We start from the raw sequence: 25988 nt of genomic DNA, 5'->3' as shown, positions 1-25988 counted from the left end.
GAGCCAATGCTTTATGTGGGTCAGAAGATCCATACAGAACAGATTAAATAAGGGTGACACATTTTCCAGATGATAATTCAATTCAAACAAAGGGTGTTATCCGAAGCAACAGCTGTCCATTTCCCTCTGAAGATGCTCTCTGACCCACTGAGTTCCTCTAGCAGGCTGCTTCTTGCTCCAGATTCCAGCACATTTTCTTACCTGCGGAACATTAAAAAACTGAAATTTTAATGCCGATTAATGAGACTTACTAGTACTAGTATTCATGCTAAATTCAAGATTTTTATTTCAATTTGTTTCTTATTTTGGGATACAGGCCCTTTCGGCCTAATGAGCCCAGCAACCCATCTAGCCTAACCCTGGATGATTTACAATGAGCAATTAACCTACTAACCAGTACATCTTTGGACTGTGGGAGGAAACCGGAGCACCTGGAAGAAACCCAGGGGATCACAGGGAGAACGTACAAATCCCTTACAGACGGAATTAAACTCAGTACTCCGGAACACCCTGATCTATAATAGCGCCACGCTAACTACGACACTACCCTAGCGCCCCTACTGATTTTAAACATTTGTCCCCTTGGGGAGAATTTGACCTGATATTCCTGGTTCATTAGCCTAAATGCACCAGCTAACACTGTATCTTCACTTTCCCTAAAGCTGCTCAAATCCTAGAATCTGTAGGTGGTAGTTTTTGCATTTCTTTTTGTAAGAAGCGGGCTTTGTATAAAAACGTGTGAAAATTGCTGAGGAAACCCCATGGAGAAAGGTTGTGCTCGTGGCTCTGGGGATTCCAGTTTCTCTGCATTCCCTGGATGACTTGCTGCAGTAGGAAACAGAGCTGAATCTGCTGCATCGTGCAGCCACCCAGGTTGCCTCCTTACAGAGAATGTTAGTCACTTTGTGTGCTATACAGTGATGCCAAATTGGTATTATAGATAAATGTTTTTCATAGAAACATAGAAATCTACAGCACATTACAGGTCCTTTGGCCCGCGATGTTGTGCCGACCATGTAAGCTACTCAAGAAACTGCCTAGGATTACCCTACCACCTAGCCCTCTATTTTTCTAAGCTCCGTGTCTAAGAGTCTCATAAGAAAACCTATTGTATCCTTAGAATTCCTTATTGTATCCATTTATCTACAGGTCAGCAACCTCACCATCTCGCATGTCAAGGACATGTGCCTCCCTTTGACATTCATGTTTAGAAGCGAGAGGAAACATTTGCAGTAGATAGGGTAAATGCAAGCAGGCTTTTCCCACTATGGTTGAATGAGAGTAGAACTAGAGGCCATGGGTTAACGGCGAAAGATGAACAGCTTAATGAGAATATGAGGGGGTACTTCTTCATACAGTGGGTGCTAAGAATCTAGAAGGAGTTGCCAGTGGAAGTGGTAGTTGTGGGTCAAATTTTAACATTTAAGGGAAATTTGGCGTACATACATGGATGGGAGGGGACTAGAGGGCTATGTTATGGCTGCAGGACTTTGGGACCAGGTGGCCTAATAGTTTTGCATGGACTAGATGGGCTGAAGGGCCTCTCTGAGCTGTAGTGCTCTATGACTTTATGACTCTGGTGGGCACTGAGTATCAACTATTTCTTCAAGAACATAGATAATGGGGAGAAAGAAGGGGTTGTGCTTGGGCAAGATTGTATTGCTGAAGTAAGAGCAAGGAGTCTTTGAGTCATGCATGGGAGTCACCATGATAAGACTAACCCTACAAAATTATGGCTGCTCTTGACCAGAGTGCTTGTGAAGAACTAACTGTATAAGCAATGCTTTAAGAGAGCGAGTGTGGAAATCGAAGGTGTACAGGTGCTAAGTCTTGCTGATCCTGGCAACATTCGCTGGCAATTTAGAGGACAAGGGGGGTTTGTATTCAATATCTCCATCATTAGAAAACATAAATAATAACATTTATAGAGACATGTAACTGACGTATAAGATTCCTTGTTGTTTGGAAATTATCGATGCCACTGTATGTTACCCTTCAGCAACTTAAAATCACTGAGCAAAATAGGCTTAAACTAACCTGCAGTGTGTTCTTGTAGCATTCTGATACTGAAGAGAAAGGAAATGTATAAGCCTATTATCAGTAGAAAATAACTGTAATGTTAGCTGTGAAAGTTATTTAGGCCGATGCTGCAGTGGGACTATGCTATAAAAAATTGTTTACATTCCAGACTGAAGTTGGTTTGGGCTTCTGTGTGCATGCCCATTGGAGACAGGATTACAAGGGTGCCATAAAAGCAACTTCCCTTCAGTGTTACTGAGAGGGAATGTGGGCTGCAGCTTGAGCTCTCTCCCTTTTGGACAGGAACCAAAATAAATAGCTGTCACAAGTATTTTTTCTAAGTGATTGGTTGTTATACATGTTGTTTTCCCACCAGTGCAATCTTAAGAAAATATTTGCATTGGATTCGAAGGGGTTTTTTTCCCCCACTCCTGCTAGTAGATTCTACATCTGAGGGCGTGTTTGATTTTTGTGGCAACTTTTTCTGAGAATATGTATTTCACCCCTGCCTCCAACCCCCTCACCATAGCAGAAAGAAACAGATAATCAATGCTTGTTATCAATTGGTGGACAGTATACACAGAGCAACACTGAATGGTTAGTATCTCAACTCCCGTAAGGAAGCACAGAAACCATCTTATAAACACAATGTTGTCTAAAAGCAACACACACAAAATGCTGGAGAAACTCAACAGGACAGACAGCATCTATGGAACGAATTAGAGTCGACATTTCGGGCCAAATTGTCAGCTGTACTTTTTTCCATAGATGCTGCCTGGCTTGCTGAGTTCCTCCACCATTTTGTGTGTGTTGCATGGATTTCCAGCATCTGCAGATTTTCTCTTGTTGGTTGTCTTAAAGTTCTCTTTTTGTTCCTAAATATAACTGATAGGACATGAAACTCCCTTATTTTTTTGAGCAATTGTTTTGGTTAACCATGTGAATAATCCCATACAACATACAGAATAAGAGTCATAATTGAGGCAGCATTCACTGGTATTATCACTCTGAACCCTGCTTGGAACAAGAACTCCTGGGCAATACAAAATACTGGCATACCTTCATGGTGCTGGAGACATAACGTTGCCATGTCTCTGGTATCTATTCTCTGCCTTTATCCTGTTCTGACTTCACTCTGACCATGATCAATCTTGATTCATTGACATTTACACTCTTAATTTCCTTTTTCATGTGACCTCTGTCTTCTTAAATAAGCATGAATCATTTCTTCACTGATATTCTGATGCTCCACTCTGTGTAACCCACAATACATAGATGAGAAGACACCAATAAAAGCTCAATGAGCCGGAAGTTTGATTGTGATGAAAAAACAACACAATGCACGAGAGACCTGTGCCAGTTTAACCTAGTGCCGTCAACACCTGAAGCTTCTAAGGGCTGAGGTGTCCAGGCAGCACTATTTAACATTCTCTTGTGGGCATTCACAGTAAATACAAAAAAACTAAAAAAAACAAACAAAATAATAATAATAACAAATAAGCAATAAGTGTCGAGAACACAAGACGAAAAGTCATTGAAAGTGAGTCCATATGTTGTGGGAACAGTTCAGTGATGGGAGAAGTGGATTTGAGTGAGGTTATCCCCAAGGGTTCAAGAGTCAGATGGCAGAGGGGCAGAAGCTGTTCCTGAAACTGGTGGTGTGGGTCCTGAGGCCCCTCTGGACTTGTGAATACTGAGGACCCCAAGTGATATTTCAACAGAGTCCTTTTGAGATGCCAAAGTCACTGTCTTCCAAATTAGCTGGTGTGTGTGTGTGTGTGTGTGTGTGTGTGTGTGTGTGTGTGTGTGTGTGTGTGTGTGTGTGTGTGTGTGTGTGTGTGTGTGTGTGTGTGTGTGTGTGAGTGTGTGTGTGTGTGATTGTGATTGTGTGAGTGATGCTGGTTTTATCCTTCCTTCAAGGACCTGTAGAGTGATAATAAGATGCAATTTACTAGGGCACTGAATGTCTTCAAAACAATTTTCATTAGGAACCTACTTGGAGGCGTGGACAGCTGACATTATTCTCTCTTGTTTAACATTTGGCAGTGAACGAAGGGAAACTGGTGCTGGTGGCTATTGGTGATACTCTTCAACATATATCAAACACAATTATAATCCTATTATGAGGAACAGCACACAGACAAATTATTTCCCATGGTTTATAATTCTAGCTATTAACAAAGCCATACATTAACTCACAGGTGAAAATTTGTTATAAGTAATATCTCTGACACAGGAACGTGGAGTAGCTGATTGTGGAACACTTCCGAATTCCACAGTCTACAATCAGCCACTCAGAACCTTGGTTTAATATGCTGCTATCTCCAGCTGGCCAGTCAAAACTTGAACTATTTGTGTTCATCCAACAGTCATCACACTCCAATAACTGAAAAGGAGCAACCTTCTTTCATCTTCATTGTTGATGCACCATCAATAACTCTCGGAGACGGGAGGCAAACGATTGGCTTTTATTAGCAGCGAATCAGAGCACGGGGGGGGGGGGAGCAGTGTCTCCAATCACCTTTATACAGGGGTCTGTGGGAGGAGCCACAGGAGCAGTCAGCAGAGGGGCGTGTCCAGACAGGTATACATAGTTCATCACAATTGTAAACACAGGAAAGCTGTAGTAACCTTAGCAAGCCTAACTGGAATTATCCCAAACAGAGAACATTAAGATAATTACTCAATATCACCATATTGACTAAATCTTTTAGTTATTATTGCCATGATATTAATGTTTACTAAAACATTAATTGGTCATTGTAAATTTTCCTGTGATTAGGATTGAGGTATGGCTGTGAGTCTTAGGTCACCATGGTGTCAGAAACTGCAACGACAACGGGAGGATTCTGCTGGAGCTCTGGTTATAACCAATATACTGTCACAACAGAAAGCCAGCTTCAAGATGACCCGGAGACACCTCCAATCCAAACTCTGGCACCTTCTGGACTACATCTTTATCACGCCAAAAGGACCTGTCGAACGTTCTACACACCAGGGACATGCCAAGTGTGGACTGTTGCATGGCTCACAGACTGGCCAGGGTGAAAGTCAGACTGGCTATCAAGCCAGCAATAAGGAAAATGGGACCATGGTTGAAGAGACTTCAGGTGGATAAACTTTTTGGCCTCTGAGATGTTTTCCAGATCAAGCTAAGGGAGAATCTGGACAGTCATGGCACACCAAGGGCAGACAGCGACACAGGAAAGAAATGGGAGCAGCTGAAGGCCATGGCTATGCACAAAATGGGAGGAGACATTCTCCTGAGTGAACTCATAAACCCTGGACCCTGGACACTCTGTTGGTTCAGTCCCACAATTGTCTTGCTGTATGAGAACAAAGGGGAGAAATCAAATTACTCAAACTCCAGAGGCATTACACCGCTGTCCACAACTGGGAAGATCCTCACCAGAATTCTCTTAGGCCGAATCATCCCTACTATTGTTGAAGGTAACCTCACAGATTGTCAGTGTGGACTCCGAATGAACAGAGGCACATTCGACATGTTTTTCGTGCTGTGCCAGATACAGGAGAAATGTTGTGAATAGAACATGAGACTGTATGTGGCATTCGTTGACCTGACCGAGGCCCTTGATACAGTCAGCTATGATGGTCTCTGGACGACTCTGTCGAAGCTCGGCTGTCCCCCGAAATTCCTCAGCATCCTGCAGCAGCTCCATGAATGCCAAAGTGATCAGGTTAAACACGACGGCGAGCGGGCTGACCCATTCTCTATCAGTAACAGCGTGAAACAAGGCCGTGCTTTGGCACCAACACTCTTTGCCGTCTTTTTCAGCATGTTGCTACAGGAAGTGAAAGAGACCACCTCAGATAGCATCTACATTCGGGTCCACACTGATGGAAGTATCTTCAACCTCCACCACCTTTTGACGCCTGAACAAAAACAAGAGCCCATTCTTGAGCTACTATATGCAGATGACTGTGCTCTTCTCACGCGCACAGAGGACACGCTATATGTTGTAGCCACTCAGTTCACCAAGGCTGCAAGGGCTTTCGGCTTAATGGTCAGTCTGAAGAAAACATCAACTCTGTGAGAAGCCTGCTCATGGTGTTTACAGCCACCTTGGATCACCATTGACAACCAACCTCTCACCATAGTTGAGCACTTCACCTACCTGGGCAGTGTCATCTCCAACAACACTACAGTAGTAAGGGATATTGACAATCAACTTGCCAGAGCCAGCAGTGCCTTTGGGCACCTCCAGGAACATGCGTCGAAGAACCACCAGCTGCGTCTGTCCACAAAAATCCAGGTGTATAGGGTTGCCATTGTCACAGCACTACTGTACAGCTCTGAAGCCTGGGTCTTGTACCGCAAGCAAATCCAATTGCTCGAGCACTTCCATCAGCACTGCCTCTGTTCCATTGTGGGCACCAGCTGGCAGGGTCATGTCTCCAACAACGAGGCCCTGGAGGAGGCATCTTTGTTGCTCAAGCAGTTCTGCTGGTCAGGCCACTCATCTTACACGGACAACTCCCCAGGTTACTGTAAACTGTTCTCTACGGAGAACTCTCTTAGGGCAAGAGAGATCGTGATGCCCCACACAAGAGGTACAAAGACCAACTTAAGCAGCAGCTCTCTCAGGCAAACATCGTGGTCAATGAGTGGCAGCAGCTGGCTTGTGACAGAGACAACTGGAGAACACTGATCCATGGAGCAGCCGAGAATTTTGAGGAATCCAGAAGAGAAGAGGAGACACAGGATGGATCCTACTACCCATACACGCGCATCCCAGCTGTTCCCGTGTGCCCCGTGCCCCCACTGCTCCAGGGTCTGCAGATCCAGAATTGGTCTCTACAGTCACCAACAATCGTGCTGTTGCTCCTGAGGACTCTTTGTCCCTCCTGATCTTCGCAAGTCAAGAACCAGCCATTATTATCATCATCATCATTAGGTCAATTGCTGGGCTGTGTGGCTTGAGGGGCCTATTCCACACTGCATCTCAGTAAATAAAATACTTTCACTAAATTATTCCAATGACAGCCCTCAAGTCAACAGGACAATGCATACTGCAATGATCTTTGTCTGTTTAACCTTTATCAACCAGTCAATCAATTAATGTTCTTGATAGCAGACTCGTTGTAGAGATTATTCTTTGATTCAGTCTAAGCCACCTTCATTAACAAGGTGATGGAACTGTTGCAAGGATAAAAAAGTGTCTGGAGTTTTACAGTTGGCAGTTAATAAAACAATACGGTTTTCTAAATCCACACAATTGCTATTTGTCCTTTATTTATATACAGAAGCACATGCTACTGCATATGGCCTTTGCTTGGACCTGACTCATTACCTCGGATTTTCCAAAGAATAGTGTGCTGACAGCAACTGCATGGAGATCTAGAGATACAAGCACTTTGGAGGCAAAGAAGACAGAGAATCAAAACAACTGGAAAAGTAGCACCATTTGTCTGAACCTATTGTGCAGAACAAACATCTTTAAGATTTTCCTCTCAATGAACTATCAGCTGCATTTTGTGCTCATACATGAAAGCCCACACCCTTAACATTTGAAACAAATGGACAAATGTCTGATGACGCATTCTTTGTTGCTTACATAATTTATTACAGGTTACATGTAAAAGTACATGAATGACATACGTCATTATGCCACCACATCATATTTGAGCACCTCACTAAAGTGAAACTAAACATACTTGAGTTATCACCGGCTCTCGTGTTTTATTTTATTTTATTGAGATCCAGCCCTCCAAGCCATGCTGCCCAGCAATCTCCCAATTTAATCCTAGCCTAATCACAGGACGTTTTACATTGACCAATTAACCTACCCACCAGTACGTTTTTGAACTGTGGGAGGAAACTGGATCACCCGGAGGAAACCCACGTGGCCATGGGAACAACATACAAACTCTTTGACAGGCAGCGGTGGGAATTGAACCCAGTTCGCTGGTACTGTAAAGCATTATGCCACCATTTTCCTTTCAATTAGTTTTAAATTTTGGAATTACAAAACTTAACAGTGGTGCTGAGGTAGTTTTAGAACAAACCCAAGATGACTACCTACCTGTTGAAGTGCTGCAAGATGATTGAGTTAAAAATAAAGTGTAGCATGTTTTTCTTCTTCACAAGGGGAGAGAGAGAGACGTTTGAGTTTTAAAAAAAGTGCATCATGTTTATCTTGGGAAAAGGAAGCAAGACAAGCGAATCTAAAAAGGGCAGACAATGGATGATATTCCGGCTTCATAAACAGTGTGTACAGGATGATAATAATAAATTTTTTAAAATATAGATCACATAACAGATAACTTGCTGATGTGTACTGAATAAATTGAGAAGTACTTTAAAACAAATGGAATAGCTGATAAGAAACAAGTGCCTGTTTTGCTGAATGCAATTGATGGAAAAGTGTACCAATTGCTTAGAAGTTTAACTGCTCCAATCAAATCAGCTGAAATGTGCCTTGCTGATATTGTGAAAGTTATGCAAGAAGACTTAGAACCAAAACCATTGTTGATTGCAGAACGCTTTAGGTTTCATAAAGGAAAGGGAGTCCATTTCAGTGTACATGGCTGAATTGTTTATTCTCTGATGGGCTTAATGAGAGATCGTTTAGTTTGTGGATCTAGCAGGAAAGCATTCAAAAATGGCTCCTAACTGAAACACAGCTCACGTATAAAAGACCAGTCTAAATTGAAAAGGGCAGCCAGAGACGTAATTGAGTTGCAGTCAGGAATGAAAGTGAGCGTGAACAAAATTGCATCCTCTGGACAGAAACAAGCTTGGCCGGACAAATTGTTTACCATCGCAGCAGGGGCTCACTTCCACCAGACCAATGCAGATTTAAAGACAAAACCTGCAGAAAATGAAACAAAGTAGGACACATACAAAGAGCATTTTGAGCAGACAAAAATAATTGGACTGCATGGGGAAGAAAAAGAGATCAAAAGTGAAGTTGCAAATTCAAAGTGAGTACTAATCTGCATGTTGTTCATGAAAAATCTAATAATAATGAGAGTCACAGGATTGAGTATTCTTGAGATTTAAAATGTGAACATTAATAAGATAGAAGCAATATGGCTTACACCAGAAGTGAACAGCAAATTAATTAAAATCGAATTGGACACTGGCTCAGCTGTTTGTCATTCCACAAAATGAGTTTGAATGGCATCTCAAAGATACTGAACTGAAACCTGCAGGTATCAAGCTAAGAACTTATACTGGAGAAAAGATAATTCCTGTGGGATTTATAATTCATAACAGTGGAATACAACAACCAACAAGTTGCACTGGGCTTGTATGTGGTAAAAACAGGAGAGCAACATTATGACATGTGAGTGGCTGAGACATCTACAACTTGATTGGAGTTCCATCCACCCTTTGTTTGCAACATCCCCTGCAATACAGTCAGCTGAAAGAGAATTTAGAAAGGCACTGGATAATGCCACAGCAGTGTTCAAGAATTGCACTGAAAAACACAAACATATCAAGGGTAAACTGGTGTTAACTGAAAATGCCGTATCTAATTTTTTTTTCAAAGTCAATCCAGTTCCTTATACCATCTGTAATAAAGAAGCCAGTGATCCAGATCGTATGGAGGCTGAAGGAATTCTTTCCAATGTTGGTAGGCAAGCATGGGCAACTCCCGGTAGCCAAGAAATGCTGGTCTGACAGGATCTGTGGTGATTTCAAAGACACCATCAACACAGCACTGAAAGCACAAATGTTTGTAGATCAATGCCCTCTTCCCAGGATAGAAAATACCTTTGCAAACCTTTCTGGAGGGAAACACTTCAGCAAATTAGACTTAGCTGAAGCCTACCTACAGATGGAGATGGAAGAAGAGTCCAAAATATTTCTCACCATAAACACTCACAAATGGCATTATTGCTATAGTAGGCTCATTCTTGGAGTAGCATCTGTGTGTACCACTAACAGCAACAGCACAAATGCAGAGATGGGCTCGTTTTCTAGGAGGACATAATTACAAGAGCAAATTCAAGAGTGATCATGGAAATGCTGATGGATTGTTCCATTTAACCTTGGAATAGGAAATACCTTAACAATTTACAAAAGCGGGCATTCCTCTTGATGTATTCTCTTTAAAGCAAATTGAAAGACTCCCTATTATAGGAACGTTGAAACATAGAAAACCTACAGCACAATACAGGCCCTTCGGTCCACAAAGCTGTGCCGGACATGTTTTTACCTAAGAAATTACCTAGGTTTACCCATAGCTCTCTATTTTTCTGACCTCCATGTACCTGTCCAGGAGTCTCTTAAAAGACCCTGTTGTATCTGCCTCCATCACTGTCGCCAGCAGCCCATTCCATACACAAGAGATGATGGCAGAGACGATCCAAAGGGAAACCAGAAAAGGCCCCAAGTCTCAAGTCTCAAGTCTACATGGCAACTCAGAATGGCTGGAATATGCTGCAGAAATTCCAGTTTCCCCACTTTTACTGGCACCGGAACGAACTTGTCCTTGACAGGGATTACCTTATGTGGGGATTGAGTTATACCATCCAAGCTGAGAGCCAAAGTGCTGGAGGTGCTACAGTTCCTGCCAGTCTTCTCAGCATGGTTAAAATGAAAATTTTGGCTCAGAGCTTCATATGGTGGCTTTGGGATCAATCAACAGTTCAAGCAGCTTGCCATGCACTGTTTGGGATGTCAACATGTCCACAAGAATTGTGTTCAGAGCTTTCAGAATCACTTCCTCCAGAACCAGGGTCAGCTCCTACAACCACCATGGAGGAGGCTCCAGAACATGAGATTATTTCACAGCCACATTTCACCTGCCAGACAAAGTGACCCCACCCCTGTCAGGAAAGATGTTAACATAAGACCATAAAACATAGAAACATAGGAGCAGAATTAGGCCATTCAGCCCATCGAGTCTGCTCTGCCATTCCGTCATGGCTGATCCCAGATCTCACTCAACCCCATATACCTGCCTTTTCACCATCTCCTTTGATGCCCTGACAGATCAGGGAGCAATCAACTTCCATCTTAAATATACCCATGAACTTGGCCTCCACTGCAGTCTACAGATTCACTACTCTCAGGCTAAAAAAGTTCTTTATCTCTGTTCTAAAAGGTCACCCCTCATTTCTGAGGCTGTTTCCTGTACTTCTGGATAGGAAATATCCTCTCCACATCCACCCTATCTTTTCCTTTCAGCATTCACTAGGTTTCAATGAGATTCTCCCAATCTCTTCTAAATTCCAGTGAGTACAGACGCAAAGCTGCCAAATGTTCCTCATATGTTAACACCTTCATTCCTGAAAACGTTCTCGTGAACCTCCTCTGGACTCTGTCCAATGACAACACATCCATTCTGAGACATGGGGCCCAAAACTGTTGATAATACTCCAAATCCAGCTTGACTAGTGTCTTACAAAACCTCAGCATTATCTCCTTGTTTTTATATTCTATTTCCCTTGAAATAAATACCAACATTGCATTTACCTTCTTTACTACAGACTCAACCTGTAGATTAACCTTCTGGGAGTCTTGCATGAAGAGTCCTAAGTCCCTCTGTACCTCTGATGTTTGAACCTTCTCCCCATTTTGATAACAGTCTGCACTATTGTTCCTTTTACCAAAATACATGATCATACATTTGCAAAAGCTGTATTCCATCTGCGATTTTTTTTGCCCCTTCTTCCAAATTGTCTGAGTCTTGCTGCAATCAAATTGCTTCCTCAGCCCTACCTACCCCTCCACCTATCTTCGTATCATTCGCAAATTTTGTCACAAAGCTTTTGATTCCACTATCTAAATCAATGAAAAACAATGTGAAAACTAGCAGTCCCAATGCTGACCCCTGTGGAACACCACTTGTCACTGGCAGCCAACCAGAAAAGGTTCCCTTTATTCCCACTTGCTGCCTCCTGCCTGTCAGCCATTCCTCTATCCATGCCAGTATCTTTCCTGTAATGTACGAGGATTTTATCTTGTTTAGCAGCCTCATGTGTGGCACCTTGTCAAATGCCTTCTGAAAATCCAAATAAATGACATCCACTGCTTCTCCATTGTCCACCCTGCTTGTTACTTCCTCAAAGAACTCTAACTGATTTGCCAGGCAAGATTTCCCTTCACAGAAACCATGCTGACTTTGACCTTTTTTTTACTCATTAGTCTCCAAGTACCCCAAAACCTCATCCTTAATAATAGACTCCAACATTTTCCCAACCACTGAGGTTAGGCTAACTACCCTATAATTTCCTTTGTTTTACCTTCCTCCCTTCTTAAAGAGTGGAGTGACATTTGCAATCTTCCAGTCCCCCAAGACCGTGCCAGAATCAAGTGATTCTTGAAAGCTCATGACCAATACATTCATTATCTCTTCAGCAACCTCTCAGGTCTCTGGGATGTAGTCCATCTGGTGCAGATGACTTAACCTTTGCGTTTGCCTAGAACTTTTTCCTTTGTAATAGCAATGGTGCTCAGTCCTGCTCCCTGACACTCACGGACCTCTGGCACACTGCTAGTGTTTTCCACAGTGAAGACTGATGCACAGTTCATCTGCTATTTCCTTGTCCTCCATTACTACCTCACCAGCATCATTTTCTCATGGTCCAATATCAACTCTCACCTCCCTTTCACTCTTAATATAACTGGAAAAACAACTTTTAGTATCCTGCTTTATATTATTGGCTAGTTTGCTCTCACTTTTAATCTTTTCCCTTCTTATAACTCTTTTAGTTTTATCCCATAAGACTAAGGAATTCTCCACAGCAATTAAATCTTTAGGCTTGAATAGGATTAGAATTCACTATGCTGTGTATTTCTATATACTAGTAGTATTATATAGTTCAGATGCATTTTATATTGAGCACCTCACTAAAGTAAAACTAAACGTACATAAGTTATCCCCAACTCCTGTGCTTTTCTTTCAATTAATTTTATGTTCTGGAGTTGCAAAATGTAACATTTATCTTGCATTGTATCCCTAGCTTATACTGTGAAGAACAACTTGTTTCAGCAACACCAACATTCTATATCATTAAGTCCCAACACCTCCAGGTCAAATATCCACCAAATAATAAAAACTACTGATTTACAGCCATCCTATCTTATAACAGGACTGATTGTCATCACAGGAACAGAGACATTAATCTCAACACCTCTCCCTAAAAGATCCTTAATTGATCTGAATGATTCCTCTCAGTATATTGTGAGATCCTCATGGATGTATGTGCTTTATGTTAAGTATGATTCCCTCTCAGTCATGTTTTTCATTAACTGAAACATTGGCTCTGGGCCTTTGAAGCAGAGACTGCTACTGTAGGTGTAATACACATAATTAATTCTCTGCAAAGATGAACGGAGAACTACGTACAGGTTTTTTTTGCAGAATTCACAACTGCCAAGTCCAGCATCAGACAAGTACAGTGTGTTCCACAGATGTGGAGCTCCTACGTCCAGACAACAATTGAAGCTTGACAATTGGAAAAAGAATATAGAGCTCATCCTTTGCAGTTCCGTATTTAGAAACTATATAAAAACAGTTCATTATGGGACACTTAACGTGGCAGATCCGAACCTCACTGTGGCCTGCTTAGTTGCTTCTGATTGTGCATAAACAGGCTCAAACTAGCAACGAATACATTTTAGACAACTTAATGACTGAATGACTTACTTCATGAGAAGCTTTGTCTACCCATGAAGAGGAAGATCATATCCAATCTGGTGAGATCCAGGCCCAAAACGTCCCATCATTCTGCCTTCCTTCCTTGCATTCTGGTATTTTATGAAGCAAACACCTCTTCTCATTATACAGTACATTCATAGGTTTAACATAGGTGTGGATCGAGGAGCCCCTGAACTAGAGAGGTATTTGGAGTAGGGTGTTGTATGTGTGGTCTGAGGATGCATGAGGGAAAAATAAATAGCATGACTGGTTGAGATTTTGATGTAACCGTCACATATCTGGTGAAGCCATGATACTTTTAGCTCCATTGTACGTGGATTCTCTCTTGGCACATCAAGTCAAGTCACTTTTTATTGTCATTTTGACCATAACTGCTGATACAGTACACAGTAAAACTGAGACAACGATTTTCAGAACCATGGTGCTCCATGAAACAATACAAAAACAACACTGAACTATGCAAAGCAACACAAAAAAACTATACTAGACTACAGACCTACCCAGGACTGCATAAAGTGCAGAAAACAGTGCAGGCATTGCAATAAGTAATAAACAAGACAATAGGCACAGTAGAGGGCAGTAAGTTGGTGTCAGTCCAGACTCTGGGTATTGAGGAATTTGATGGCTTGGGGGAAGAAACTGTTACACTGTCTGGTCGTGACAGTCAGAATGTTTCGGTGCCTTTTCCCAGATGGCAGGAGGGAGAAGAATTTGTATGAGTGGTGTGTGGGGTCCTTCACAATGCTGTTTGCTTTGCAGATGTAGCGTGTAGTGTAAATGTCTGTGATGGTGGGAAGAGAGACCCCGATGATCTTCTCAGCTGACCTCACTATCCGCTGCAGGGTCTTGCGATCCGAGATGGTGCAGTTTCTGAACCAGGCAGTGATGCAGCTGCTCAGGATGCTCTCAATACAAACCCTGTAGAATGTTGTGAGGATGGGGGGGGGGGGGGGGTGGGAGATGGACTTTCCTCAGCCTTCGCAGAAAGTAGAGATGTTGCTGGGCTTTCTTTACTATGGAGCTGGTTTTGAGGGACCAGGTGAGATTCTCCTCCAGGTGAACACCAAGAAATTTGGTGCTCTTAATGATTCACGCAGATCCTGTTTTACAGAAACTTGGTGCTTCTTCCACGCGTTCTGCAGGCTTTCTCCCTTCCTTAGCAACCACAGGTGTTGTTGGTGTCTGACTGCTAGGTGAATGTGGCCTTCTCTGCTTGCTGCTCAATAAAGTGGCAGAGATATGATTTCATTTTATTTATTGACACGCAGTGTAGAATAGGTCCTGGCCATTCCAGCCATGCTCTCCAGAAACCCCCAATTTAATCCTGATTTAAATAACTCTGGTAGGGCCCTGGCAATTTCAGCACTAGGCACAAGGGTCAAATGGACACCTTGTCATACCTTGGGGATTTATCCACTCTGATTTGCCTCAGGATAGCAGACATCTCCTCCTCTGCTATCTGTACAGCGTCCATGAAGTTGATGCCACTTTTCCTCACTTCTATAGACTTTCTCTCCTGAGTAAATACAGATGCAAAAAAATTATTCAAGATCTCCCCATCTCTTTTTGTTCCACACATGGATTACCATTCTGGTATTCCGGAGGACCAATTTTATCCCATGCAATCCTTTTGTTCTTAACATTTCTGAAGAATCCCTTCACATTGTCTGCTAGAGCCTTCTTTTAGCTTTCCTGATTCCTTTCTTAAGTACCCTCTTGCATTTCTTGTACTCCATAAGCACCTCATTTGTTCCTATCTGCCTCTACCTGCTATGCACCTCCTTTATTCTCTTAACCCAAGGTCTCAATATCTCTTGAAAACTAAGGTTCCCTGGACTTGTTAACTTTACCTTTTATTCTGACAGGCATTTCACTTTTAAATGGCTCCCATTTACCAAGTACATCTTTGCCAAAAAACTGCCTGTCCAATCCACACTTGCCAGATAATTTCTGATAGCAGCAAATTTGGCCTTTCTCCAATTTAGAATCTCAGCTTGCTGACCAGACCTATCTTTCTTGCATATTTACTTTGAAACAAATAGCATTGTTGTCAATAGGTGCAAAGTGTTCTACACAAGCGTCTGTCACCTGCCCTGTCTCATTTCCCAATACCAGATTCAGTATTTCACGCTCTCTCATTGGGACTGCTACAAACTGATGATCAGAATCAGAATCAGACTTTAATCGCCAAGTACCTGTACACATACAAGGAATTTACTTCCGGCAGATGTTGTCTCTCTGCTCATAACAATAATAATGATAAATATAAATGAAAATATAGATTATACATACAGGTAGTGCAATCCAAGTAATAGTTAGCCGACAGTTAACTGTTTAGCAAAGTGACCGCAGTAGGGAAAAAACTTCTCCAGTGCCTATTAGTCTTAGTCTGGAGGGATCTGAAGCACCTACCAGACGGAAGCAGTTCAAACAGTCCGTGCGCAGGATGGGAGGAGTCCTTTATGATGTTCCCCGCCCTCTTCTTCAATCTGGAAGAGTACAGGTCCACAATAGAAGGCAGGGAGGCTCCAATGATGCGCTTGGCAGTCCTCACTGTGCGCTGTAGTCTGGTTCTATCCTGCTTGGTGGCGGCTCCAAACCACACAGTGATGGAGGTGCACAGGACAGACTCAATGACTGCAGAGTAGAACTGCAGCAGCAATTCCTGAGGCAGACCATATTTCCTCAAGAGCCGCAGGAAGTACATCAGCTGCTGGGCCTTCTTCAGGATGGAGCTGATGTTCTGCTCCCACTTCGGATCCTGAGAGATGGTGGTTCCCAGGAACCTGAAGTTTTCCACGGTGGACACAGGGCTGCTGAGGACTGTGAGGGGGGACATAACGGGGGGGATGTCTCCTGAAATCCACTATCATCTCCTTTGTCTTGAGCGTGTTCAGCTCCAGATGGAAACTTTCCTGAGCACATTAGGCAAACTCTGTCCCATCAAATTCTTTTACAGTATGGGATTCCCAGTCAATATATGGAAAGTTAAAATCACCAACTATAACAACCTTATGTTTCTTGCAACTGTCTATCATCTCCTTTCAAATTCGTTGCAACCAAGTTTCACTGCCTTAATTCCAGGTGCTGATCCATGCTCTGAGCTCATCCGCCTTTCCTACGATACTTCTTGCACTGAAATATACACATCTCAGCATACTAGGAGGCACCATGCTCACCCTTCTGATTCCTGACTTTGTCTGCAGTCTTAACAACATCTGTCTCCACTACCTGTTCCAGCACTCTGGCTCCCCTCCCCCCGGCAACTCTGGTTTCAACCACACTGTTCAGCACTAGCAAACCTTCCTGCTGGGATATTAGTCCCCTTCCAGTTCAGGTGCAAGCCATCCCTTCTGTACAGGTCCCACTTTCCCTGGCAGAGAGCCCAATGATCCAAAAAATCTTATACCCTCCCTCCTATACCAACTCCTTAACCATGTGTTGAACTGTATAAGCTTCCTAGCCTCACTAGCACATGGCAGGGGTAGCAATCCTAAGATCACACCCCTGGAGGTCCTGCCCTTTAACTTAACACCTAACTCCCTCAAGTCCCTATGCAGAAGCTCATCACTCATCCTACTCATGTCATTGGTATCTACGTGGACCATGACTTCTGGCTGTTCACCCTCCCACTTATATTCTTTTTAGGTGGAAACCATTGTTGCAGTCAATGTTATGGTTTTTTAATGAGGTAGCCTGGTGTTTATTTTATTGTAATTTTGGTGTTAATGTAATTTATTTTAACTTAGCAAAAATGATGACATCCTATTTTTATGATTTGTTTAGGCTTGAAGGGGAAGGCTCCAGACTGCACTAAAGCCAGATATTCACAGCATTTCCTAAGGTTATGACAATCAGTGGTGGGAATACAATCTCAACTATAGAGTGGTAAATAGATTTCACAATGTGTAAGATAGAATATTCCATCCGTGGAAAGTCCAGGACCTGAAAAGTGTCAGGAGTCTCCATTAGAAAGAGTTGCAGTGTGTTTAACCTTTGACTGACCCAGTATATTGTTGACAACAGTCATTTCGAGCCTTCAAGAGTTCCTGCTTCTTCAAGCCTAGTGTATTTATAACCTATTCAATATTATGTTATGTTATATTTTTATTTTTTTTTGTATATGAAACTCAATAAAAAGACTGAAAAAGGGAAAGAGTTCCTGCTTCATGTTATAGGACCCACCAGTGGTTCCAGTCCTGGGTTTCAACCTGCAATTTCCGAAGCAGATATAAAAAAATCATTAGGGCACAACCTCGGAATAAAGAGACAACCCTTTAGAACTGAGATGAGAAATGTCTTCATCCAGAGGGTAGTGAATCTTCAGAATGCATTACCACAGAGGGGTATGTAGAGAGGGCAAGACATTGAGAGTAGTTAAAGCAGAGATTGATAAGTTTTTGATTTGTAAATGGGTTAAGGGTCAGGGGATCAGGCAGTGGTGTGGTAGGGTAATGCTAATACCGCTGGGACTGTCAGAGTTCGGAATTCAATTCCAACATCATCTGTAAGGAGTCTGTATGTCCTCCAAGTGGAAAGCGTAGGCTTTCTCCCAAAGTCCAGAAATGTACCAGTTAGTAGGTTAGTTGGTCATTGTAAATAGTCCTGTGATGAGGCTAGGTTTAAATCAGGGTTTGCTGGAGTATCACAGCTTGAAGGGCCTGAAAGGCCTATTTCACACTGTAGCTCGATAAAATAAAAAGACATCAGCCATGGTTGAATGGCAGATCCAATGGGCCAAATGGGCCTAATTCTGCTCATATACCCTGTGGTCCTATAACCCCCACCCATGTTGACTGGGTAACAGCAGTGTCTCAGAGTGTGAGTACCTTGATACTAATGTGGGAACATACACTCCCAGCAATGAATTATACAAGCCATAGAACATAAGACATAGGAGCAGAAATAGGCCGTTCAGCCCATCAAGTATGCTCCGAATTCCGTCATAGCGGACTTATTATCCCTCTCAACCTTATTCTCTTGTCTTCTTCCATAACTTTGACACCCTGACTAATCAAGAACCAATCAACCTTGGCCTTAATATACCCAATGGTTTGGCCTACAGCCATCAGTGCCGATTAATTCCACAGAGTTCCCACTCTCTGATAAAGGAATTCATCTTCATCTTTGTTCTAAAGGGATGACCTTGTATTCTGAGCATGTGTCCTTTGGTTCTAGACTATCCCAATTTTGGAAAATCCTTTCTATGTTCACACTATCTAGGACTTTCAACACTTGATAGGTTTCAATGAGAAGCCCCCCCCCCCCTATTCTTCTAAACTCCACTGAGTACAGGTCAAAGCCAAAGCCATCAAACACTTCTCATTTGTTAACCCATTCATTCTCTGAATCCTTCTCATGAAACTTCTCTGGGCCTCTTCAATGCCAGCTCATCCTTTCTTTGTTAAGAGGCCCACAGCTGCTCACAATATTTCAAATGCAGTTTGCCCAATGCCTTATATAACCTCAGCTTTGTAACAGAGGACATGTATCCCTTCAGCAACTTCCTTAATATTACCAGCTTTCTTCTTTCTATGTCCTACAGTTAAAAAGACTAGAAATGAAAATATTATTCTCGTGGGGTGAACCTGATTAAATAAATAGTCAGAGGGTGTTCTATTGCCAGGAAGCATGATGTAACTTCCAAAGCCAGAGAGTCTAGAGTTTGCTGGATTTCATTGCATGTTATACATGATTGAAATGGAGAGGGCACATCAGATTGAACCTTCAGCCAGCTGTGAAGGATGGAAACAGCTCGAACTTGCTCTCAGAGGAAGTACTGACATTCTGGTCTAATGACAATTTCACCCAGCTGGGGAAATGGCGATCGGTTGGAATGAAATCAACTCTTCAAGGCACAAGGGACGCCTCTTACTATTATTGTAAATTTCCATTAAATATTGGTGGGACTTGAAAACCATTGTGGATGCCAGATGATATGGGACATTACAGAGCTTTCCCTTGGATTGTTACTGAATCATGTCATGAACTTTATCCAGAAAACTCTGGACAATTTGAGACCAGTGACTACAAAAAAAACGTCTGCAGGAATCTTATTACCATTTACATTTTGCAGTGACATTTGTGGAGGTCAAGTCATTGGGTATATTTCAATGAAGATTGACAGTTTCTTGATTAGTCAGGATATTAAAGGGAACAGAGAGAAGGAAAAAGAATGGCATTGAGAGGGATAATAAATCAGCTATGATGGAATGACAAAGCAGACAAGATGGGCCAAATGGCCTATTTTCCTCCTATGTCTTATGGTCTTGTGGAAATTTATGTTCTCCTTTGACTTCTGTGGGATTTCAAAAATGCCGGAGCAAAGATAAATAGTGAAGTTTTTGTACTTAGATCTTTCACTCATACGCTGCTGACATGTCATTAAATTCAGTTATGAAAACTCTACATGTTTTTCAAAAGGCATTATTAGTTTCCAAATCTCTTTGAAGCTTGTATAATATTTTCATTTGAAAGAAAATCAAGTCATTTTGGAATGCATTGATCTTTAAGTAGACTCTTTGCAACTTTACTTCTCTGATAATGATATATTGGAATTAAATATTGTTGTCCTACCCTGCTTCATACCTCAAAATGAACATCTATGACTTTAAACATAACAGCTGCCAAAGAAATATGAAATTTTTGCCAAAATATATGTACATTTTGAAAAATATTGCAAATAATGGTGAGGTATTGGGTTTGCAGGCAATATATGTGCCTGGGGGTTGGGGTTCACTCACACCCTTTTGGTGTGCATAACATCAGACACAACTATAAGAGACCCTCGGGAAGGCAGCAGAACAAGTAAACAACACACACAAAATGCTGGTGGAACACAGCAGGCCAGGCAGCATCTATAGGGAGAAGCGCTGTCGACGTTTCGGGCCGCGACCCTTCGTCAGGACAAACAGGTAGATCTTGATGTTAGACAGCTTGCAATGTCAAAAGTAATCCCTTGGAGATCAATTTCAGATTATTGTAGCTCTTAATGTCACTTGATTAAACATGCAGTCACAGCAGGAGAAACCCTTCAGGAATTGTGTTAAAGGAAGCAGTGTTTACTTGGAGTTTGGAGACACCAGATCTAGAGGGAGAAACTGGAATCTGGAGTCTAAAGGAAACTGCTGGAGGAACTTAGGGGTCAGGCTGCATTTATTGAGGAAGAGTCAATGTTTCAGATCAAGACCCTTCATCTGGACTAGAGGTACTTTGAGTTTAGATGCAGTTTAGATCTTGATGAGCGTAAGATAAAACATAACTCATATTATTGGATATACAAAATCTTCTAAGCATTGTGTCACATGACCCATTGGGCTTTTTCTCTTTCTCTTTATCTATCTCTATATTTGCTTCTGTCTCTCTCTAGCACGAGCTCTCTATCTTTCCCTTTTTCACTGATAATAACAGAAGAGCTAAATGTGAAAGGTAATTGTAGTCTGATTGATATAAACATCTATTGAACAGGGGTTGGTTTCTTTGCAGTGTTGGGGGGATTGTGAGACCAGCCTGAAGTCATAATCATTGCACAAAACTGGAGAAGTGTAATTTTTGACATGCAAAGCTGTGGAGCTGTCCTAAGGCAGGCTAGACATGTTGAGTGCCATGAGAAGGAAGTGCAAGACGAAAGGTAGAACAGCAAAAGCACCTTAGATATTGTAAAAGCCGTGGAAGGCAATATGAACAGCTGAAGAAGAAATGTCACGTGAATGGGAAAAACAGAGAGCATGATATGGATTACAAAGTCATTCCTATGAACAGTGCACAATGAAAAGGACATCAAATTCACAGCAGTGGATAAACTAAACCATCTGGGGAGAGAGAAAAGGACAGATACAGGTTACCAATGGTGCCCAGGGATGTCTATTTAATGGAATGAAATCGTACTAAATCCAATATCCAAGCAAAAGCAATTGGCGAGATTTCAGTAAAACTCAGAAACAAAATGTTACATAGTCATGAAGCAAGTTGTCAGTGTCAAGGTAAAACTAAGAACTCCAGTCCCATCATAGTCAGAGAACACCACAAGGAAGCTGGCTCGGTTAACCTAAAGAATCAAAAGAGTAGTAGACCATACAGATGCTTTACCTACACATGGAAATCATGTAAAAGAATAGATGGAGCAGATAGAGGTCCACCACGTTATGAGCTTCAGCTCCAACAACAAACCACAGGATGCCAATGAATGACATGACCCATCCTCTTGCCTTATTGGAAGAAGACACCATTGGATGCTGAAGCAATGTTTTTATTTGGACTGCTGGAGAGGAGCTCTGTAGCACGCTGAACATCTGTGAAGATCAGTGAATGGTCAGCTGTGTGTGTAGGGCTCCTTTGCTATCGTGCAGGGACAGGTGTGGCACCTGGCATCAGGTGAGGAGGTAAAACAGAAGGAGGAAGCGGAAGAAGCCAAAGGGGAAGACAGCCGAAAAGGCAAAGGAGACAGCAGCTTTCTAACGAAGGGCTAACTCCAACGCGATGCCATTTCCATTTCTCCAATTACCTTCCTTCTGTCACAGACATCCTCTTGGCCACAATGCAAAAAATTGAACCCAAATACAAATAAGCATTCAACATTTTAAATTTTTTTTCTGACAGCTGTGCATGATATGGCTGGCAATCATTCTCGCTCATCTTCAGCCCAAGCTTCTGCAGTAGCTCTTGGACGTCGATGTTGTATCTCCCAGCATGCCAGCCAACAGACACTTTGTGGCTCAACTCACAGATGTGTTTCAGCAGCCGGCCAACACCTCTGTGCTGAAAAAGAAGAGTTCAAGGTCTGTGTGAAGTCCTGTGCTGGTCTGTTGCTGGATTTCTTCATCCGGATATGGTAAGTGCCAGCTCTAAGCTTTCCTACAACCTGTGTGATTAATATCGGAGCTGATAGTGAAACCCTGCTTCCAGAAACCACAACAATGTGATTTTGATTGCATTACATGAAACTGGATAATTGTGTGTCACAAATCTTCATGTGTGTTTCTAATACCTATTCAGCTCAGACCTCAGGATATATACTTTTATTTTATGTCAGTGCAACTTCCTCCAAATTAATTTTTTTCAATTATGAGAGAGTACAGTACTTTGAAGGAGCAATAAGGTAAAATCAATCAGCTAAAAGCTATTATTACACTTCAATTTTTTTAATGTTACCATAATCAAATGGAGAGATGGAGAGTTTTGGTATAATTTACACACCATCATCTGATACGATGTCCATGCTGCTCCTACCAGCATTAATCAGTCTCCAAGGTGATCTTCATTGCCATGGTGACTCTGTGTTTGTTTCCATTACTATGCAGCAGCACTTTCTAAAGATCAGCCTATAGGTATTGATCTAACAAATGATGAATACAAAATTGAAATTAACTTGATATATATATATAATTCAGTAACATTATGAGCCATATACAATACAGTGTGAAAGTCTTAGACAAATATATATAACTAGCGTGCTTAAGACTTATGCAGTAATTTTACGTTTTGCACTGTACTGCTGCCGCAAATAAAAAACAAATTTCATGACAAGCGTGAGTGATGATAAACCTGATTCTGATATGGGTCTCTGTTGTGGACTGAGTGTGGGAAGGAGGCAGGGGAGGGGGGAATCACGGCTGGGAGAAGGGGGAAGGGACCGGGAAGCTCCAGAGAGACATTCTGTAGTGATCAATAAACCAATTGTTTGCAATTAAATGACCTTGCCTGGTGTGTCAAGGTTGGGTGTGTCTGCACCCACTCTAAACCCCATCCCTGGCACTCCTGTCCCACACCCCTCCCACAGCGCTCTACTCTCACCATTCCCTTTGCTCCCAGCAGATTTACAAACTCGTTTGTCAAACCATGTTGACAAATACAGTACTGTGCAAAAGTCTTAAGCACCCTAGCTATACAGTATATGCGTACATAGTACTGCACTTAATGCACAAGATCTGAAATTAATATTTCCTCTTTGTGTAACCATATAACAATAAAGGAAGCTTGTTGAGCCAATTGGTCTGTGTCAGTTCTTTGAAAGAACTATCTATCTAATTTAGTCCTGCAAATTTTTCCTCTTCAGGCATTTGTCCAGTTTCCTATTATTGAAAGCAATTTCACCCACCTTTCAGGCAGCGCATTCCTGACTGTAATGAATTTACAGCATAAAAATGTTTTTCTTTGTGCTATGGCAAGTTCTTTTGTCTTTAATTACAGATACTTCTGCCCCAGGAAACATTTACTTCTGAACACTTCCACAAAGTCAACCATTAACGTTTAATGTCTGACAACACCCCAGTTTCCTGAGCTGCTCCATAATATTGGCCCTACAACACCCTCTTCAATTGGCCTTGGCAACTTTTTATATATGTCATTAACATCAACTGAACATAAATCTCCAGGGTACTAAATCAATTTAACTTTAATACTGTATGCCACTGCTTATAAACCAAGGGCCGACGCATCCTCTAAATGGACCTTCTAAGGTGTCCTGTCACTTTCACAGATTAACGAAGCATACATCTCACTTTTCCTCCACCCCATTAAAATCGTAGCAAGTTACAGCGTTGATGCACCATCAATAACTCACACTGAGACGTAAGGCGAGATATCGGCTTTTATTGACTGGAAGAAGGAACCAGGAGTGAGTGTCCATCATACTATGACCTGGAGACTGAGGCCGAGCGTCAGGCCTCAGATCGCCTTTATACAGGGGCCTGTGGGAGGAGCCACAGGAGCAGTCAGCAGGGGGCGTGTCCAGACAGGCACATAGTTCACCACAAGCGTCTAACAGTACACCACAGTAATGGGCCCTATTGTCCATGATGATGTGCTGAAATCATTAAGCTAATGATGCCTAATTAATATATTCCCTTCTCTCTCTGCACATTCTCTGCATGTCCATGTGCCTACCTAAGGCACATGTGCCTTCCCCTATTGTATTTGCCTCCCCCACCAACTCTGGCAGTGCATTCCAGGCACTCAACAGTTTGTAGAAAAAACACTCTAACCCTGTACATCTCCTTTGAACTCTTCACTGCTCACCTTAAATGCGCGCCCTCTAATTTTGACCCTGCGGTTAAAAATAAACGTACCGGCTGTCAACTCTCTCCATGCCTCTCATAACCTTATAAACCTCTGTCCGGTCTTCCATCAGTCTCTGCGGCTCTAGGGAAAATATCCCCAGTAGGTCCAACCTCGCCTTACAGCTCATGTCCTCTAATCCAGACAGTATCCTGGTAAACCTCTTCGATCTTATTCATAACATTCTTCATGATAAACCCTATCTACCAAGTCTAGCACAGGATGCTCGGACAGCACTTCACTTCTGTCAGCAGATCCAGCGGCATCTGTGGAGAAGCAAACTGAATTGATATCGTAGTTCAGACAGACAGACATACTTAATTGATCCCGAGGGAAATTGGGTTTCATTACTTTAATTACAGTCACACCAACCAAGAAAAGTGAAGAAATATAGCAATATAAAACCATAAATAATTAATTAATAAGTAAATTATGCCAAGTGGAAATAAGTCCAGGACCAGCCTATTGGCTCAGAGTGTCTGACACTCCAAGGGAGGAGTTGTAAAGTTTGATGGCCACAGGCGGGAATGACTTCCTATGACGCTCAGTGTTGCATCTCGGTGGAATAAGTCTCTGGCTGAATGTACTCCTGTGCCTAACCAGTACATTATGGAGTGGATGGGAGACATTGTCCAAGATGGCATGCAACTTGGACAGCATCCTCTTTTCAGACACCACCGTCAAAGAGTCCAGTTCCACCCCCACAACATCACTGGCCTTACGAATGAGTTTGTTGATTCTGTTGGTGTCTGCTACTCTCAGCCTGCTGCCCCAGCCCACAACAGCAAACATGATAGCACTGGCCACCACAGACTCATAGAACATCCTCAGCATCATCCAGCAGATGTTAAAGGACCTCAGTCTCCTCAGGAAGTAGAGACGGCTCTGACCCTTCTTGTAGACAGCCTCAGTGTTCTTTGACCAGTCCAGTTTATTGTCAATTCGTATCCCCAGGCATTTGTAATCCTCCACCATGTCCACACTGACCCCTTGGATGGAAACAGGTCACCGGTGCCTTAGCCCTCCTCAGGTCCACCACCAGCTCCTTAGTCTTTTTCACATTAAGCTGCAGATGACTCTGCTCACATCATGTGACAAAGTTTCCCACCGTAGCCCTGTACCTCATCACCGTAGCCTCATCTCCCTTGCTGATGCATCCAACTATGGCAGAGTCATCAGAAAACTTCTGAAGATGGCAAGACTCTGTGCAGTAGTTGAAGTCCGAGGTGTAGATGGTGAAGAGAAAGGGAGACAGGACAGTCCCCTGTGGAGCCCCAG

General features: G+C 42.4%; 1 long non-coding RNA gene across 2 annotated transcripts; it reads right to left on the bottom strand.

Moving 5' to 3' along the window:
• On the bottom strand, nt 1-25988 carry LOC132400266 (uncharacterized). 2 transcript variants are annotated; one of them, XR_009514201.1, is made up of 3 exons: nt 24217-25988; nt 22851-22989; nt 1-201 (listed from the first exon to the last, which is right to left on the bottom strand). It is a non-coding gene; the product is annotated as an uncharacterized LOC132400266 (long non-coding RNA). The 2 variants fall into 2 exon arrangements; XR_009514200.1 differs by lacking the exon at nt 1-201 and having other exon boundaries at nt 22678-22989; nt 24217-24976; nt 25832-25988.

This window comes from Hypanus sabinus, chromosome 10, assembly GCF_030144855.1.
Source record: "Hypanus sabinus isolate sHypSab1 chromosome 10, sHypSab1.hap1, whole genome shotgun sequence".
NCBI lineage: Eukaryota > Metazoa > Chordata > Chondrichthyes > Myliobatiformes > Dasyatidae > Hypanus > Hypanus sabinus.
This window is presented reverse-complemented; position numbering and strand designations above follow the sequence as displayed.